The 17,392-nt window shown below is 35.6% G+C and overlaps 1 protein-coding gene across 6 annotated transcripts in view; it reads right to left on the bottom strand.

Moving 5' to 3' along the window:
• LOC127508098 (uncharacterized) overlaps positions 1–17,392 on the bottom strand; it is a 320,544-nt gene that overhangs the window by 6,605 nt on the left and 296,547 nt on the right. For 2 of the 6 annotated variants that reach the window (XM_051885709.1, XM_051885713.1), the window contains exons 8-9: positions 1,381–1,967; positions 1,008–1,164 (exon numbers count right to left, since the gene is read on the bottom strand). The exons of 2 other annotated variants lie outside the window; for them this stretch is intronic. The gene's annotated coding sequence lies outside the window, so the exon portion shown is untranslated. The remainder of the gene's footprint in view (positions 1–1,007; positions 1,165–1,380; positions 1,968–17,392) is intronic. 2 more of the 6 variants (XM_051885711.1, XM_051885712.1) reach the window with 2 other exon arrangements.

Raw genomic sequence — 17,392 nt, 5'->3', positions numbered from 1 at the left:
AGTATTTATATTTAAACCTGTAAATTCATCTGAAACTCATGCACATGTAATCTTAGTTCAAATGGAGCATTATGTATTATTACAACTGTACACATTATTTAAATAAGCATGTATATATTGTCTAATGCCCAGGTGGCATAAGCAAAAGCAGGCTGTGTAGTTGACATGAAGATAATATTTTGCAAAAGAAAAGAAACCTGTTCTCGATGCTAAATATTATCCCTGAAACTGCAGCTCCTGTCAAAAAACAACCAGACCGTTATTTCCGGCGTGACGATCGAGTCTGTCCCAAAAATACCTCTCAACGCGCCCTCGTAGACTCGCGCCAGGGGCCGCTGCATACGTATGCAGGCCGCTGCGAGTGGTGGTTGCGTTAATTCAACAAGACGCTTAGTTTGGCCAATTTGTACTTACAAGTTTATTCAACAAAAAGCTTAGTTCAAACAACTCCACGTTTGTTGGTCTCACTAATTTTATGTTGTTTCAACTTGAATTTAGGTTGGCACAACTTTCTCATCTAGTTGGGCTTACTAAAAACTTGTTGGTTATAAAAAATATAAAGTTGATTAAGCTTCACCTTTGTTACCCCAACTATTAATTCTAGGTTTAGCCAATTTGTATTTAGTATGCACAACTTATACTTACAAGTTTATTCAACAAAATGCTTAGTTCAAACAACTACACGTTTGTTGGTCTCACAAATTTTAAGTTGTTTCATCTTGAATTTAGGTTGGCACAACTTTCTCGTCTAGTTGGGCTTACTAAAAACTTGTTGGTTATAAAAAATATAAAGTTGATTAAGCTTCACCTTTGTTACCCCAACTATTAATTCTAGGTTTAAGAAACTCCAATATATGTGTAAACAACAAATGTTTTTTAGCTTATTGAACACAACATTTTAAGGCAGCCAGGTTACAAATTATTTATTTATTTATTTATTTATTTATTTTTACAGTGTATGGCTGATAGTCTGAAGCTCTAAATTATCCCACTTCTTCTGCTATTACCTTGACTTTGGGTGTGGGGATCAGGTAGTCTACGTCCGCAACAGCATAACAGTGGATTTGGTAAGCAGTCACATTTTCCAGTTACGAGACAGTCATAAATGCCCACGAAGACAATTGCCAAAACACTGAAGACAGAGATCACGAAATAACCTAAAAACTGAATGAAAGAAAGAAAGAAAGAAAGAAAGAAAGAAAGACAATATAATAGAAGAACAGTCCATGTAATCTTGATATGTTGGGGCTGTTTGTATTTCAATTAACTCATGTTATTTTCCTTTTCATTCATAGCATTGTGAGGTACAGACAAAACTAATGTAATATGTATTATTATATTAGACTAAAAAGACAAGACTTTGTATTATATGATATTTACCTGAGACTCATGAAAATACTCAAGTGTGCGATTCATTTTTCTATAATCTTCTGACGAGGTATTACACCACATGTTATTACCTTCTGAAGAGGGATAACACCATGACATGTTTATCTTCTTATTGAAATCATAACATCCATCCCAGTCTGTCATGCCACAAGTAAAGTATTCTCCATCAAGAAACAAGATGAAGATCCACATTACAGGTGGAATCAGACATGATATGAGAACTGCAGGCCAGTTCTTCTGAGTATCATCATTCTCTGGATCCGGGCAATGAAACCATCCATGTCTAAAAGGCCGTGCATAGAGGAACATTAAACAAAAAGTAAAAAGAGAAGGTCCAATAAATATGGCCGCAGTTATCTTTCCATTCTGATGTACTTTGCATGGGCATGAGAAGTGTTGATCCAACAAGGCCTCCAATCCGATTAACAAAAGGCTCAATGGCAAAGATTTGAAAAGATTTGATTTTATCAGGAATTCATGTAGTTTCTTTAAAAGATCTTGAATCAGCGGCATGATGCACCTGTCTCTTGTAGTCTGAAGTCTGGTTCACAAGACTTTAATATGGTATAACAGATTCCCTTTAATGAAGAAGATCATTCATATCAGCAATATTAATAAACAGATCATCCAATTTTGCATTTTTGAACATACCAACATTTTGCAGACTTGTTAATCTAAATGGTGTAAAGTTGTATGCCTGTATATAGTAAATAGTATATATTTTATGAAATGTAAACTTTCACCGCTCTCATGCTAACTTGTTAGTGGACTACATCAGAGAGCACAAGAAAAACATACAAAACAATTCCAAGACAAGACAATTGTTGTGTATTATGAGGACAAACTTTGAGCTTTTGATTTTCCCTGAATGACATCATGAAATCATGAATTACACATCAATTGTACATCATTGTACAGGCCTACCTGTGACTACACTGTAGAAAGAACACTCTGAAATGTACGGTAACTTGCTGGCAGTAATTAGCAAGTAAGTTGCTGTGTTCTATTCCACAGTATGCTTTCTGTGAATGCAATCATGGTATCTATTTTGTTACTGTTTATTATTGTACAGTAATATCACTATAATTACTATATAATATTACATTTACAGTAAACAGCAACCTGCTTGCTAATTACTGCCAGCAAGTTACCGTACATTTCATGTTCTACTATTATTACTGCTGTTTTTTTTTTTATCACAGCAAATATAAGATTACTGTAAACTGCTTTCATTGTGTACTGTAAAATAACAACACAATTTTTGTCACAAAATGACATTTATTTAAAACATTTTAAATTTGAAAATACATAGGCATAAAATATTTTACATTATATACATTAATAGACTCTACATTTTTATTATTATGTATACAACACTTCTAAACATACAAATCCATCATCTTTGTAGAAGTTGAAATAAAATATCCAGATACAATTGGAAATGATTAAAAGAGAAAGTAAATATGATTGAAAAACGTCAGAATTTTAAGCTTCAAAATCCTTAATACTGACTTTGTTTCTGAATGGGAAACTTCCTTCTGGGCTGGAGTTGTTTCCTGCAGTGGAAGAAATTAGTCATTAATGTAGATGACTAAAGGCAAGACTGATGGCTTGATGACAATGTATACAAGTTGGACTGGCTAAATGAAATGATCCAGTCAACATCAGCAATTACTTTGGTGACCATATTAACTAGTGTGACTGTGAACATGATAATGGGTGGGCCTCAGTCAGCTCCCTAGTTCAGTAGTCAGGGCACTGATCAGGGAGTCTCTATCACAGAATCCTTGATGACAACATTCCAGGATTTTTCTCCATACAAAAAGTGAGCAAATATTTTGCTATCTACGCATTCATCATTAAAGTCTTTGAACATTTCCTCATCTTTGTGACTTTCCTAACCACGCGTTGTAACAATTATTATATTATATTATATTATATTATATTATATTATATTATATTACATTATACAAACACGATTCCAAAAAAGTTGGGACACTGTACAAATTGTGAATAAAAAAGCAATGCAATAATTTACAAATCTCATAAACTTATATTTTATTCACAATAGAATATAGATAACATATTTAATGTTGAAAGTGAGACATTTTGAAATGTCATGCCAAATATTGTCTCATTTTGGATTTCATGAGAGCTACACATTCCAAAAAAGTTGGGACAGGTAGCAATAAGAGACCGGAAAAGTTAAATGTACATATAAGGAACAGCTGGAGGACCAATCTGCAACTTATTAGGTCAATTGGCAACATGATTGGGTATAAAAAGAGCCTCTCAGAGTGGCAGTGTCTCTCAGAAGTCAAGATGGGCAGAGGATCACCAATTCCCCCAATGCTGCGGCGAAAAATAGTGGAGCAATATCAGAAAGGAGTTTCTCAGAGAAAAATTGCAAAGAATTTTAAGTTATCATCATCTACAGTGCATAATATCATCCAAAGATTCAGAGAATCTGGAACAATCTCTGTGCGTAAGGGTCAAGGCCGGAAAACCATCCTGGATGCCCGTGATCTTCGGGCCCTTAGACGGCACTGCATCACATACAGGAATGCTACTGTAATGGACATCACAACATGGGCTCAGGAATACTTTCAGAAAACATTGTCGGTGAACACAATCCACCGTGCCATTCGCCGTTGCCGGCTAAAACTCTATAGGTCAAAAAAGAAGCCATATCTAAACATGATCCAGAAACGCAGGCGTTTTCTCTGGGCCAAGACTCATTTAAAATGGACTGTGGCAAAGTGGAAAACTGTTCTGTGGTCAGACGAATCAAAATTTGAAGTTCTTTTTGGAAAACTGGGACGCCATGTCACCCGGACTAAAGAGGACAAGGACAACCCAAGTTGTTATCAGCGCTCAGTTCAGAAGCCTGCATCTCTGATGGTATGGGGTTGCATGATTGTGTGTGGCATGGCCAGCTTACACATCTGGAAAGGCACCATCAATGCTGAAAGGTATATCCAAGTTCTAGAACAACATATGCTCCCATCCAGACGTCGTCTCTTTCAGGGAAGACCTTGCATTTTCCAACATGACAATGCCAGACCCACATACTGCATCAATTACAACATCATGGCTGCGTAGAAGGAGGATCCAGCCTGCAGTCCAGATCTTTCACCCATAGAAAACATTTGGCGCATCATAAAGAGGAAGATGCGACAAAGAAGACCTAAGACAGTTGAGCAACTAGAAGCCTGTATTAGACAAGAATGGGACAACATTCCTATTCCTAAACTTGAGCAACTTGTCTCCTCAGTCCCCAGACGTTTGCAGACTGTTATAAAAAGAAGAGGGGATGCCACACAGTGGTAAACGTGGCCTTGTCCCAACTTTTTTGAGATGTGTTGATGCCATGAAATGTAAAATTAACTTATTTTTCCCTTAAAATGATACATTTTCTCAGTTTAAACATTTGATATGTCATCTATGTTGTATTTTGAATAAAATATTGAAATTTGAAACTTCCACATCATTGCATTCTGTTTTTATTCACAATTTGTACAGTGTACCAACTTTTTTGGAATCAGGTTTGTATTATATTATATTATATTATATTATATTATATTATATTGTATGTTCAGGCAAACACAAGAAGACTCAGATGAATATAAATCCAATACAAAGTTTAATAAATTCCAAGATACATTTTGTGGATAACAAGATAATCCACAAAACCGGCAGAGTAACATACCTTAACATAATCGTGAGATTTACTTAAAGGATTAGTTCACTTTCAAATGAAAATTTCCTGATAATTTACTCACCCCCATGTCATCCAAGTTGTTCATGTCTTTCTTTCTTCAGTGGAAAAGAAATTAAGGTTTTTGATGAAATCATTCCAGGATTTTTCTCCTTATAGTGGACTTCAATGGCCTCCAAACGGTTGAAGGTCAAAATCACAGTTTCAGTGCAGCTTCAAAAGGCTTTAAATTATACCAGATGAGGAATACGAGTCTTATCTAGAGAAACCATCACAGCCAGTTCAAGATGAACATTTATGGTTAAAACATATAACATTTAAAAAATTTAGAAAATGGTCGATCGTTTCGCTAGATAAGACCCTTATTCCTCATCTGGTATCATTTAAAGCTCTTTGAAGCTGCACTGAAACTGTGATTTTGACCTTCAACCGTTTGGAGGCCATTGAAGTCCACTATATGGAGAAAAATCCTGGAATGTTTTCATCAAAAACCTTAATTTCTTTTCGACTGAAGAAAGAAAGACATGGACATCTGGGATGACATGGGGGTGAGTAAATTATCAGGAAATTTTAATTAGAAAGTGAACTAATCCTTTAAGTAGAGTGACACTGATCAGAAAATGAAGGCAAAGGCACAGCTTAAGTAGTAAATATAAACTAGACTAATTAATCAAACACAGCTCCACATGAACTAATGACAGTTATTATAGAAACAAATGAGACGCAGGAAATTAACCAAAGAAAAAACAGGATCTAATGAAATATATTCTAAAGCCTGTGCATGACAAAATCAACTAAGCATAATTGTGACAACTATTTTATATTCCCCACAATGTAAATAGGCTACTTTGTGTCTGTGGCAGCATTCAAAAAAATGTTGAAGAAATACAAAGAATACTGTTAATGCGTGTACAATGGCACGTCCGTATTATGCTTCCACGAGGTGGGAATTCACTTTAAAAAGGCACGCATCTATTCTATGTAGCTGCTGTATTATGCCTGGCAAAGAGGTTGCTGCATTTTCTTTCACTTCAGCCCGCTTCGGTATTTGATTGATCATGCCGTAGCTAGAAAAACAATGCGAAACGGCTAGCACACTTTGCTAACACACATGCATGTGCATGGAGTTCCAGTTTACTTTTATCCAACAATGTTACTCCATCAAACTGATGACGTTATCAAATATTGACAGATAAAATCGATCAAATTTATGCGAGTAAACAGTTCTGTTTGTAATGATATGGCTTATAGTGCCGCTCTCTACATCTCTCTCCTGGCACACTCCTAAACACAGGTAAATTTACATGAGGAAACATGGCAAAATATGAGCAAAGTTACCTTGCTGAAGTCAAATCCTAGAGAAAGTGTGGAATCTCCTCGGTTTCTGTTGCTGAAAATGTCCTGTTCAAAATTTCCTCATTGTGATTCACAGTAAAAAAGTATATATTTACTGTAGAATTTACCCGCCATTGAAATTTAACCATGATGTTTTGCAGATTTACAGCAACATGCTCTATACAGGTTCAACAGTAAGGATTTGTTCATTTTACAGTAATAATGCTGTGAAAGCTACAGAAATGTATTACAGTGTAGTTTCAAGTCAAGTCACGGTGAAAGTCTGCTGCACACACATTCCTTACTATCCCTTTGGAAAACTGGACACAGGACATGCTGAATATCCTTTCCTCAGAATATCTATTCACTACACTCCTCCTTATGTAACCCCTTTTTGACACTATGGGCCAATTTTAACTTAAAGGGTTAGTTCACCCAAAAATGAAATTCTATAATTAATTCCTCACCCTCATGCCGTTCCACACGCGTAAGACATTCATTCATCTTCAGAACACAAATTAAGATATTTTAGATAAAATCTGATGGCTCAGTGAGGCCTCTATTAAGAGCAAAGCCACTGTAGATAAAGCTACTAAAGACATATTTAAAACAGTTCATGAGACCACAGTGGTTCTACCTTAATATTATAAAGTGACAAGAATACTTTTTGTGCACCAAAAATAACTAAATAACGACTTTAGTACCTTTATTTTTTAGTGCCTCACTGAGCCAATGGATTTCATCAAAAATATCTTAATTTGTGTTCTGAAGATGATCGAAGGTCTTACGGGTGTGGAACGACATGAGGGTGAGTAATAAATGACATTATTTTCATTTTTGGATGAACTATCCCTTTAATATGCCCACATAGCAGACATACTTGGCCATGTATGACAGTGACGGCACAGCATCAATGACGGCAAACAACGTGAGGGCCGATTGTTGGTGAGAGGTGTGTGACCCAGATCATGTGGTCCAAATCAGCCTTGTGACCACAGGGCCACATTTTACTTTTTAATTTTATATTTTTATATCATTTTTGCAAACCTAATGATTGAACATGCATAACTGAATAACAGAATAATTAGGTGTGATTTAAGGCAGATAATTTAACTTGAAATTACATTATATTCAATGATATCAAAGATATTTAAAATCTTAAAATGTCATTAATTACCTTTAATTACTTTTATTATCATTTGATGACTTCTATTATTTTTATTGAATTAATTAATTATTAATTATGTTAGCATTAAGTATTTGATGTGAATCATAGCCTGTAATGTAATTGTCAAATGGTTAGTTTAAACAAACTTTAACCATCCTCATACTAATGGTTCATGGACTACCTCAGAGAGCATATATATATATAAACAAATGTATGAAAACGTTTCAATGTTGAGCAAATTGGTGTGCTACATAAATAAAGACAAAACGACTTGCTGAATGTTTTACTTTTCCTGAATCCCACCATAAAAACAGAAATAACCGCCTTCCTGCAACTATAATTTGAATTCACTTCGATGTAAGCAACTTTCAAAGCCTGATGCACAGAGCTCTGTATGTTTACCACAGTTCTTTTTCCCTTTGGAGAATAGCAAACCTCTGCTCCTCCTTACTTCACACAGCTTTAGGCAGCAGACAGATTGTTTCATTTTCTTTTGTGTAAATTGATGGTTTTTTTTTAATGTTATAAATGTTCATAAACTTCATTGTAACACACTGTACTGTCACCAAATTTCAATTCACACATCAAAGTCTTTTTACATAATCATAACAAAATCACAAAATCATTTTCACAAAATAATAACAATTATGCAAAAACACTTTTTTCAAACTAAGTGCTATAGTAAAACCAGCAGAAGAGCTTTGATGTGTGAACTGAATTGGTGACAGTGTGTTACAGTGAAGATATTGACTACTTTTTATTGTAACACTTTTTGGGTTTTGCACTTTGCAAGAAAAATAATTTTCATGCTGCAATGCATGATGCATTTTTTTTTTTATTAATTATTCTACAAGTATGTGTATTTTATGACAGATTATAAGTTGTCTAAAGGTGTGAATGTGTGTTTTACTGTCTATGGATGGATCTGTGGCTGAGTTTTTTTTAACCTCGGACGGAGGTTCCAGGAATGTTTATATCGGACGCGCAGAAGACGTCTAAAAAAAGACGTAATAAAAACTTTCATTCTGGCTCCTCAGTGGACATATTTTCAAAGTGTGCCATGACGTTGAAAAGACATCTTCTGGACACAGCTTTGCTTTATGTCAGTTAGCCACTGTTTAAATTTTTAGCCTATATTTCGTATTCGTAAATCCATTTTAGCCCTTTTATTAAAAATATAATATACTTATGTGAAATTGAAATGTTTGTACACAGTTTTTGAGTGTTAATTTAGTGCATCACTAAAATGCATGAAATAATTAAAAAGTTTCAGCCTAATACAATGATAGTGTTATATAAATATAATAATACAAATTCATACAAAGAAGTAACTAGAATAACTAGAAGTTTAGGCTACATAGACTCAAAATTACAACTCATAGTCTAATGGTATTCATAATAACATCAAATGCATCAATACAATGATAATTAATTGCATTTAAAACCTGGTGTTTTTAGAGTTAAATCAATTAATGTACTGTAAATCTGTACAATCTGTACTGGAGCAGTCGATAGTTCAATAGTTTCATCAATAGTTTGTTGATCAAAAACCTGCTAAAACATCTGTAAAAATGAACTTAATCTTTACTTACTTATAAGAGCCAAAGTATCTCAGGAGAAGAAGAGAAGCAAAGTGTCCAGTTTCAAAACATAGGCTAAAAGTATATCTTGCATTTGCAAGTGGAAGAAACTAGATGTTTGGAAGATTTCAGGGCTGAATGCTAGTCTCAGCATGAAGTGTATGAAAGAAGGTTTCTTTGTTCTTCAGACTGTACTGTACTTTATACCGTAACATCCGTTTTCCATTACAAACCAGAGCAACCTCCATATATGGTATTAGGATCTACGGGCTAAGATGGGAAGCAGCCTGTGGTCCCTTTTCTCCCTATCTATTTCAGGCAGAGGGCCTTCTAGGCGGCCCACGTGTCAGATTACTGGTAAGCCCAATCAGAAAGTGCCAGCTGCTCTGCTACAGCCTATTCCTGTGGTGTCCAACCCTTTCGAACATCTGGCTGTGTTGGTCCTCTGCCACGGTTTAGGGCTGGTCACCATTATCTTTTCACCATTATGTGCCAGACTACCCGTTATCCTGCAGCTTACCCATTGAGATCTATCACCAGTAAGTAAATTTTGAAAGCCCTCACTAAATTCATGTCTATCTTTGGTATTCCCAAGATTATCCAATCAGATCAGGGTTCAAATTTTATGTTGAAGCAGTTTTCAAAAGCCTTACGTCAACTTTGAGTTACCCACAATGTTTCTAGTGCTTACCATCCACAGAGTCAGGGGATTCTTGAAAGGTTTCATCAAATCTTAAAGTCTCTCTTAAGGTCATATTGTGTGGAACTCGATGCGGACTGGGAAGAGGGTCTGCCATGGATGTTACTGGCTATATGTGAAGTAATTCAAGAAAGTTTGGGTTTTAGTCCAAATGAACTGGTGTTTGGTCATCCAGTACGAGGACCTACTGCTGTCTTAGCTGATGAATGGCATACTACTAAGCCTCCAAAAAGTATTGCAGACTATGTTGGTGGATTTTGTTGTAGACTTTATGAGGCACGGGCGATAGCTCAAAAGAAATTGGGTAAGTCTCAAACAAAAATGCAACAACTTTTTGACAGGAAGGCTAAGTTTAGGAGTTCTCAGGTAGGTGATCAGGTATTGGTTTTATTATCTCTTCCTACTAATCCATTTCAAGCCAAGTTTACTGGACCTTGCAGTGTAGCTAAGCGTCTTTCAGATTATAATTATCTGTTGAATACTCCCGACCGTCGGAGAAAAGTGCAGGTCTGTCACATTAATTTGTTAAAATCCTATGTTGTTCCAGTAAGTTCTGCTTCTGTTGGTATTGTAACATCATGTGATCCTTCTAATCTAGAACAGTCTGTGGTTCCTTCTCTCTCTTGTAGTATGAGGGGTGAGTCTTATTTGCACCGATTATCGGAAACTTAATACTTTAACCAAACCTGACTGTTTTCCTTTACCTCGTGTTGATGACTGTGTCGATCATGTTGGCTCTGCCCAATATGTAAGAAAGTTCGATCTTCTGAAGGGGTACTGGCAGGTGCCTTTAACTGCCCGAGCAAAGGAGTTATCTGCATTTGTTACCCCTGATGCCTTCCTACAGTATACGATTATGCCTTTTGGGGTCCGCAACGCCCCTGCTATTTTCCAACGTTTGGTAAATCATATACTGTATGGAATGTCTGGATGTGAGACATATCTTGTGTTTTATGGTGTATAACTTTTACCTTAACACCTTTAACCTTATTATTTATTATTCTCAGGTTAGGTTGAGTAAGTCAAATCTGCCCTAAATCATAAGCATTCAAACAGTACTTACAATTTGTTCAGAAGACTTCTCTGTGGTCTGTTCGTGCTCAAGGGTTTAGTAATAAAATATCGGTAGACAGTTATTTGCAATTAATGTAATAATAATTGTAATTACAATTTAATAAAGGTAAAGGCAAACAAAGGTTATTAACAAAGTTAACAAAACAAAGCAAAGTTTCAATCAAAGGTGTAATCAGCTGGGTTTCTAGCGTCGAGAGACACTGCTCAATCAGTATCTGCCTGGCCAGTCTTCTCATCCGTCTTTTATACTCAAACAGTTCACTGCTGATGTTAAATTCTTGCCTGTTGTCATCAGTTGGAGAGCTGCCAAGTCTTCCACAATCCTTTTAAGGTGTTTCTGACATAGCCTGCGTTTTCTCCTGTTAGCTCTCTTCTTGGCTCCTCTCCTCTGTGTCCGTCTCCTTTTCGTCTGTAAAATATGCCTTATCTACAGCATTACAATTTCCTTGTATCTAATACATAAATGTTCTCTACTCTACATTACTTTAATATAAATTTTGTACTATACACTACAGTTTAATATTTCTTTTTAACATAAACATATACTGTAAGTAAAACAGCCATATATAAACTACTTCAACATGGTTAAGTATACATGCATACATAATAGCCATTAATATCATTCTTATACATAGTTGTCTTTTCTACATTACATCATTTCAATACATTTTTATGCATCATCACTAATTGGGTTACATAAAGCTACTACAAAGAAAAACAACTTTAAACAAAATAGAGTAATTGCATAATCATCATATTCATCAACACCCACTCCTTGCAATTATTCTATTTATTCTATAAGTTTGCAGTTTCAAACTAAGATACGGCACAACAAGGTCTTTGAATTTATTGTATTTGGCAAGGAGCATGTACACTGTTCCATCATTTATTAGCAAGTTGGTGTGAAACACATTCATGTAGTGTTCCACCCAAATGCGGTTGTTTCTTGGTTTCAGATTTACCTTATGAATTATTGTACCTTTCACAGCATCACCTGGGGGCCAAATCTTTGAGCTCTGCTTAAGGATAGTCAAATACTGGCCAAATTTTGATCTCAATAGCCTTCCATTTGTAATCTCATGTACACACATTCCAAGCAAGTGCCCTTTAGGATCCTCACACAGGAACGTTCGGCTCCTCCCCTGGCTCAGACAAGGTTTGCAGTAGCCAAGCAAGGGAATCTGGTCTTGCAGGCAGAGTACCTTGGAAACCTGTGCCGTTTTCCTGTTCTTCGGATCCTTGGGGCGTGAAGGTGACTTGTTTGTTGTTTGATCTTCCGTCTCCAGAAAATAATATATAAAGTATATTTGAACCTGGTCCCCCGACTGCCATACCTTGTGTGCATCCAAATCATTGTACCAATCTTTGAATCCTGGTTCAAAAATTTTTAAATTATTCTTCCTCTCTTCCAGAATGTCTGTACTTAATCCAGTAATTACTTCAAAAGATCTCACACTATACTCAATGGTTTCATCATCATTGTACCACAGAATATATGCCATACTTTTATAACAATCTTTACATAAGTCCCCCATTACAAGTTTTACTCTTGGGTCCATCAGTGTCTGGCAGCATCTCATACATTTTCCATCATCAATAACCACCCAGTAATTAAATCGTCTTGTCAAAAGTTCTCCCCCTGGAGCTCTTCTGAGTTCCTAGGAACATTAAATAAATTATATCCAAAATGTGTTCCTTTTTCATTCATTGACATATCCAGCATATATGTTAAATATGATTTTAAAAAGCCTTAATTTTCCCTTTACTAATGTTCTTTTTCATAATTTAATAGTTATTATTAGTTACCTAAAATCCAAAAACTTATTTAATTCATTTCAGTCCTATACACAATATGCTATTATAGTATAATTCAAAACATATTTATATTCATTATTAATCATTATAATAATAAAATAATATTTACCAAAATCTCCCAAAGAGCCTCATTGATCTCAGCTGAGGTCTCAGCACTAGTAGATGCATGGTTGTCGTTGCTTGCCATTTTGGTCTAGCTCGTGTACTTCTCAGTCTAATGACTAAATAAATGTGTATGCAAACTATATAGAACTTATGCTAGTTCTGCCCCTCCTTTCTGAGGGGTTCTAGATCCAGTCAAGGCCTTGCAGTGCTTCCGATTTACAATAAGGGCTTGTTTGTCCTCCTTATCTGCTCTCTTGCTTTGCCCAGACACCTGCATGATAAGCTTAATGAGTCCACAACAAAAGCCCTTTAATAACGCTCTCATTACCCCTCCAAGGCCTGTAATTTCTAATAGAATCAAAATACCTATAATAGCTCCTACTATCAATATAACATACCAGTGATCAATTATCCACTGTATTGCATTATATGTTGTAGTAACCACTCCTTTTCCTACATTAACTATTGTCTCGATTGTTTCTTTGATATTTTTGCCCACTATTTTCCATCCTTGAAATATTTTACTTCCTATGTGTTTCCAGTCTTGGGTAGTCCATTGTCTGTATCCTGAATTTTTTTCAGCATATTGCAGTCTAGCCACTGCCCAATAGAATGGGTAAGGAGGCATGCATCTCCCTTTATCCTCTTCATCATAAACAATTTTGTTATCCATATATATAGGTTTATAAGAAGTAACTTCATATGCCAACATCCTGTTAATTCCCTGATTAATATCCATTCTCCTAAGGTTACTGTCAATAGTTGTATTTAGATAAGCCCATCCAGCATACACAAATGTCTTTTTACCTTCAAAGTAATAAACAGTCCATAAACTCCTGTCGACTGACATTTCTTCCTGGTCATTCAAAATGCCACTGAAATTAACTGACATTCTATATTTTGGTGTTGGCACATTCTCTCTATTGTGGTATTCAGGAATTTCTCTAGGAATAGCCCATACTATTCTACTATCATTTGCATATCTCATCCTTACTATAGGTAAGGGATAATAACCTCCTAACCATGTATTCTTATATTGTATTCCCATACCATTATGAGTTTCTTTATTGTTTATTTTAATTGTTTGAGCTTTCATACTTTTCACAGTAATGCTTTCTTGGTAATGGTAATTGTATTACCATTTGGTCAGTCTCAGTCCCATTGTCAGTAATCACCTTTTTCCACAATTCGTTATTTCTCTCCATTATTGCTATTCGTAAACCTTGCCAAGTTTGATCTTTTGGGTTTCTCCAAAAAGCTAACCAGTGTTTAGTTTTGTCTTCTTCTTTCCAGGTGATTCCAGCTCTAGCCATATAATCTTTCCCACAATTCCATTTTCTTGACTTTTGGTCACAGGGGCATATACTAGTAGTATATTCATTCCCTCTTTCTACACAGTTTTGGTTCTCAATCATTTTCCTATAGGCATCTAAAGCCTTTAATCTCCAAATGGTGTGTAAATCCCAATTATATTGAGTACCATCACATTTTACAGTACCATCACATCACATTACCATCACATTACAATACTAATTTGGTATAAGTTTCTTAATCTTCTAGAGTATCGGCTAATGCCTTCAGTAGTTTCCCCTAATCTGGTGGATTCATTATACCACTTTATCCATGAAAATGGATCCCACATCTTTTTTGGCGTTTCATACATAGTATACTTATTTCTAGTATTTTTCACAGTTTCTCTGAAAATTTCTTTTAGGATTATACAACCCCCACTTTTCTTTTCAATTTGAGGTTCTCTATTCTTCATAATAATTTCCTCTTGATGTTCCTGATAACATCCATGCTTCTCTCCAGGTCCAATATATTCTATTCCTTGCATCTTGTGCCAAATCCAAATTTTCTTTCTTTGTGTAATATTAAATATGTCTTTTCTTGTTCTACATTTCACTATTGTATTTTTCCCCACTGTATAGTTTTTTTACTATTTCTTCACATCGGCTACACACCTCCAAAGTTTTCTGTTCACATGAGCCAAAAATGAATCTTGTTTCTATAGTACAATTTGCTACTTCTCTTATAGTAATTTCATCCACTACTATCAATTGTGTGGTGAAATCAATTAAAGGCCAAATTCCTGTTAGGATTACAATCCCTATTGCTAGCATTACCACCAGAAAAGGCCTAGGCAAACACGGTTTCCTCCATTGTTGCAATTTTCTTGCCCATTCTTCTCGTTCATCTCCGTCTTGAAATTGCATCATTCCTGAAAAATATAATAGAAATTTTAGATCACCCCCCCACCCCAGAACCTCTTGTCAACTCACTTGATTATTAATCTTGTGCCAATTCAATTTCAACAGCACATGCAAGAATTTGAGGTTCTGAGGCTGTGGTCATATTTATTATTACTTTAAACACCAGCGTATGCCTGTGTACTGGCAAAACTGAGGTTTCCCCCTCCATTATTGGCCTCCTGCCAGGAGATGAAGCACTTGGTTGCATGTTTCCTTGTCTCCAGAAGCCAATTGGAACACACATAACTCTGCTCTCTTTTAACAAGATTTTATTCGAGCATCGTTCTTCATCCAATTGTCCAAATTGACAACGCATATTACCATTCACCTCATCACATTCTCCCCTTCTTGGATAATCAATTCGTGGTGGTGAAATTTGTGTTCCTCCATGACTTTCTAATAATGTTTTGGCAATAGTAGCTATTGACCAAATAATTCCAATTCCTTTCTCAGGCCGAAACATTCTGCCTTTTTCATCAAAGCAAGTTTTTAGGCTCTCTAACTCTTTCCCTAGATCTCTAGGGTCAAGTAGCAGCCATTTACTTTGAACATCCTCCATATTTTTCTTCATATGGTAGGACCATAAATAATCGACGCTAGAATTACCCAGCTGTTTCTGATAATTTGTATTATCCATGTACACCTTTGCACCTTCAATTCTGCCTTTACTAGATAAATCACCATAAGTCTTATTCCAAGACCATACTCTATGTCTACCGTACACCAGCAATTTCCGTTTTTTAATGTCTTCAAGACATTCATCACATTTAATCCATTTCATTCCTATCCATAAACATTCACAGGCATCTTTCCTTTCTCCAAGTCTTTGAGTCATTATCACTTCAAGTTTAGGGAAACTAATCCTGCATTCCTGGAAGATAACACATAATGCTGCTTTTATGCCCCCCGGGCATTTGAAATATTGGTCTCTTGGTACTTTGGACATTGTTTGTGGTTTGCTATCTTTTAATTCCTTTCTGGATTTTGGTTTACTTTTGGCTGGCCCATCCCACCAAATATATTCTCCAAAACTACCACAAATAACACACATTCCTCCAAAAAACGCTTTATCACATTTTATTTTCACAGGTTTAACTAACCTGCTTATTTGTCTAGCTCTTTCATGTTCGACATTTGTTACTATATAATTAGCTTCACATTTTGTCATTAAATTAGTTTCAATTCTAATAACACCTCTTTGACTATGTATTTCTACTAACTTAAGCAGTTCTTCTTTATCTTGTTGATAATTCTCTTGTTTAATTTCTTTCTTTGCCTCCTTATTCCTTAACAAGTACCAAATTTCTTTTATTCCAGAGGCCATTTTCAGCTAATTCTACTGTATGTTTATCAACTAGCTTGATTATTTTATCTTTTTTTGTAACTAAATCTTTAAATGTTTTTTTTGTATTTTTATTGTCCAACCTGATCCAGACGTAGTCTCCTACTTGGCAACAGTCCTCTGGCTGCTTTTCCTTTACTGTAGTCTTTCGTTTAATCTCTGTAAGATTAACATAAAACAACAAGTCTTCAATGTGTTGGTCCCACTTGGCATGGTTACAGTTGGCTCTGATCCAACTTTTGATAGTGCCTACAGCTCTTTCAGCAAGGCCATTGCTCTCTGGAGCATATCTCAAGGCCTTAGTTAAGATTATATGTTTTCCGGTTAGAAAATCTTCAAACTGTCTTCCAACAAAATATGTACCATTATGAACACGTATACTTTCAGGGCGGCCCCATGCAACCATTAACTCTTCAACGGCCTTAATTATTGCATTAGCTTTTGTTTCTTTTAAAGGCTTTGCCCAAATTCGTCCTGTAAATCCATCCACTGCCACTAATAAATATTTATTACCTGCTTTAGATCGAGGGTTCAATGGCCCTGCAATATCTAAAGACCATTCTTGATTTACTCTTTCTGGAGTTATACTTCCATAATCATTTCGTATTGTTCTATTATACCCTTTCCGCACACAGTTTTCACAGTTTAATCATATATTCCTATATTTCTGTTTCCAATTAGAAACATGTATCTTGTTATCTGTCAAAACCTTACCCATTAAATTTACACTTGGGTGTCTGAGTTGGTCATGTATTTTTTGTATAACATTCTCCTCCGTTTCCTTAATTACTACTATTCGTCTCATACGTGCAAGCCTGTCAACTTCATTATTTCCCTTGGCCATTTCAGTGTCCTCTTTAGTGTGGCTCGGTTGGTGTATAACTATAAGGTCAAGACCTTCCATCAATTCCTGA

This window comes from Ctenopharyngodon idella, chromosome 3 (genome assembly GCF_019924925.1).
Source record: "Ctenopharyngodon idella isolate HZGC_01 chromosome 3, HZGC01, whole genome shotgun sequence".
In the NCBI taxonomy this organism is placed as follows: domain Eukaryota; kingdom Metazoa; phylum Chordata; class Actinopteri; order Cypriniformes; family Xenocyprididae; genus Ctenopharyngodon; species Ctenopharyngodon idella.
The sequence above is the reverse complement of the archived record's forward strand: the minus strand, read 5'-3'. Positions and strand labels throughout refer to the sequence as shown.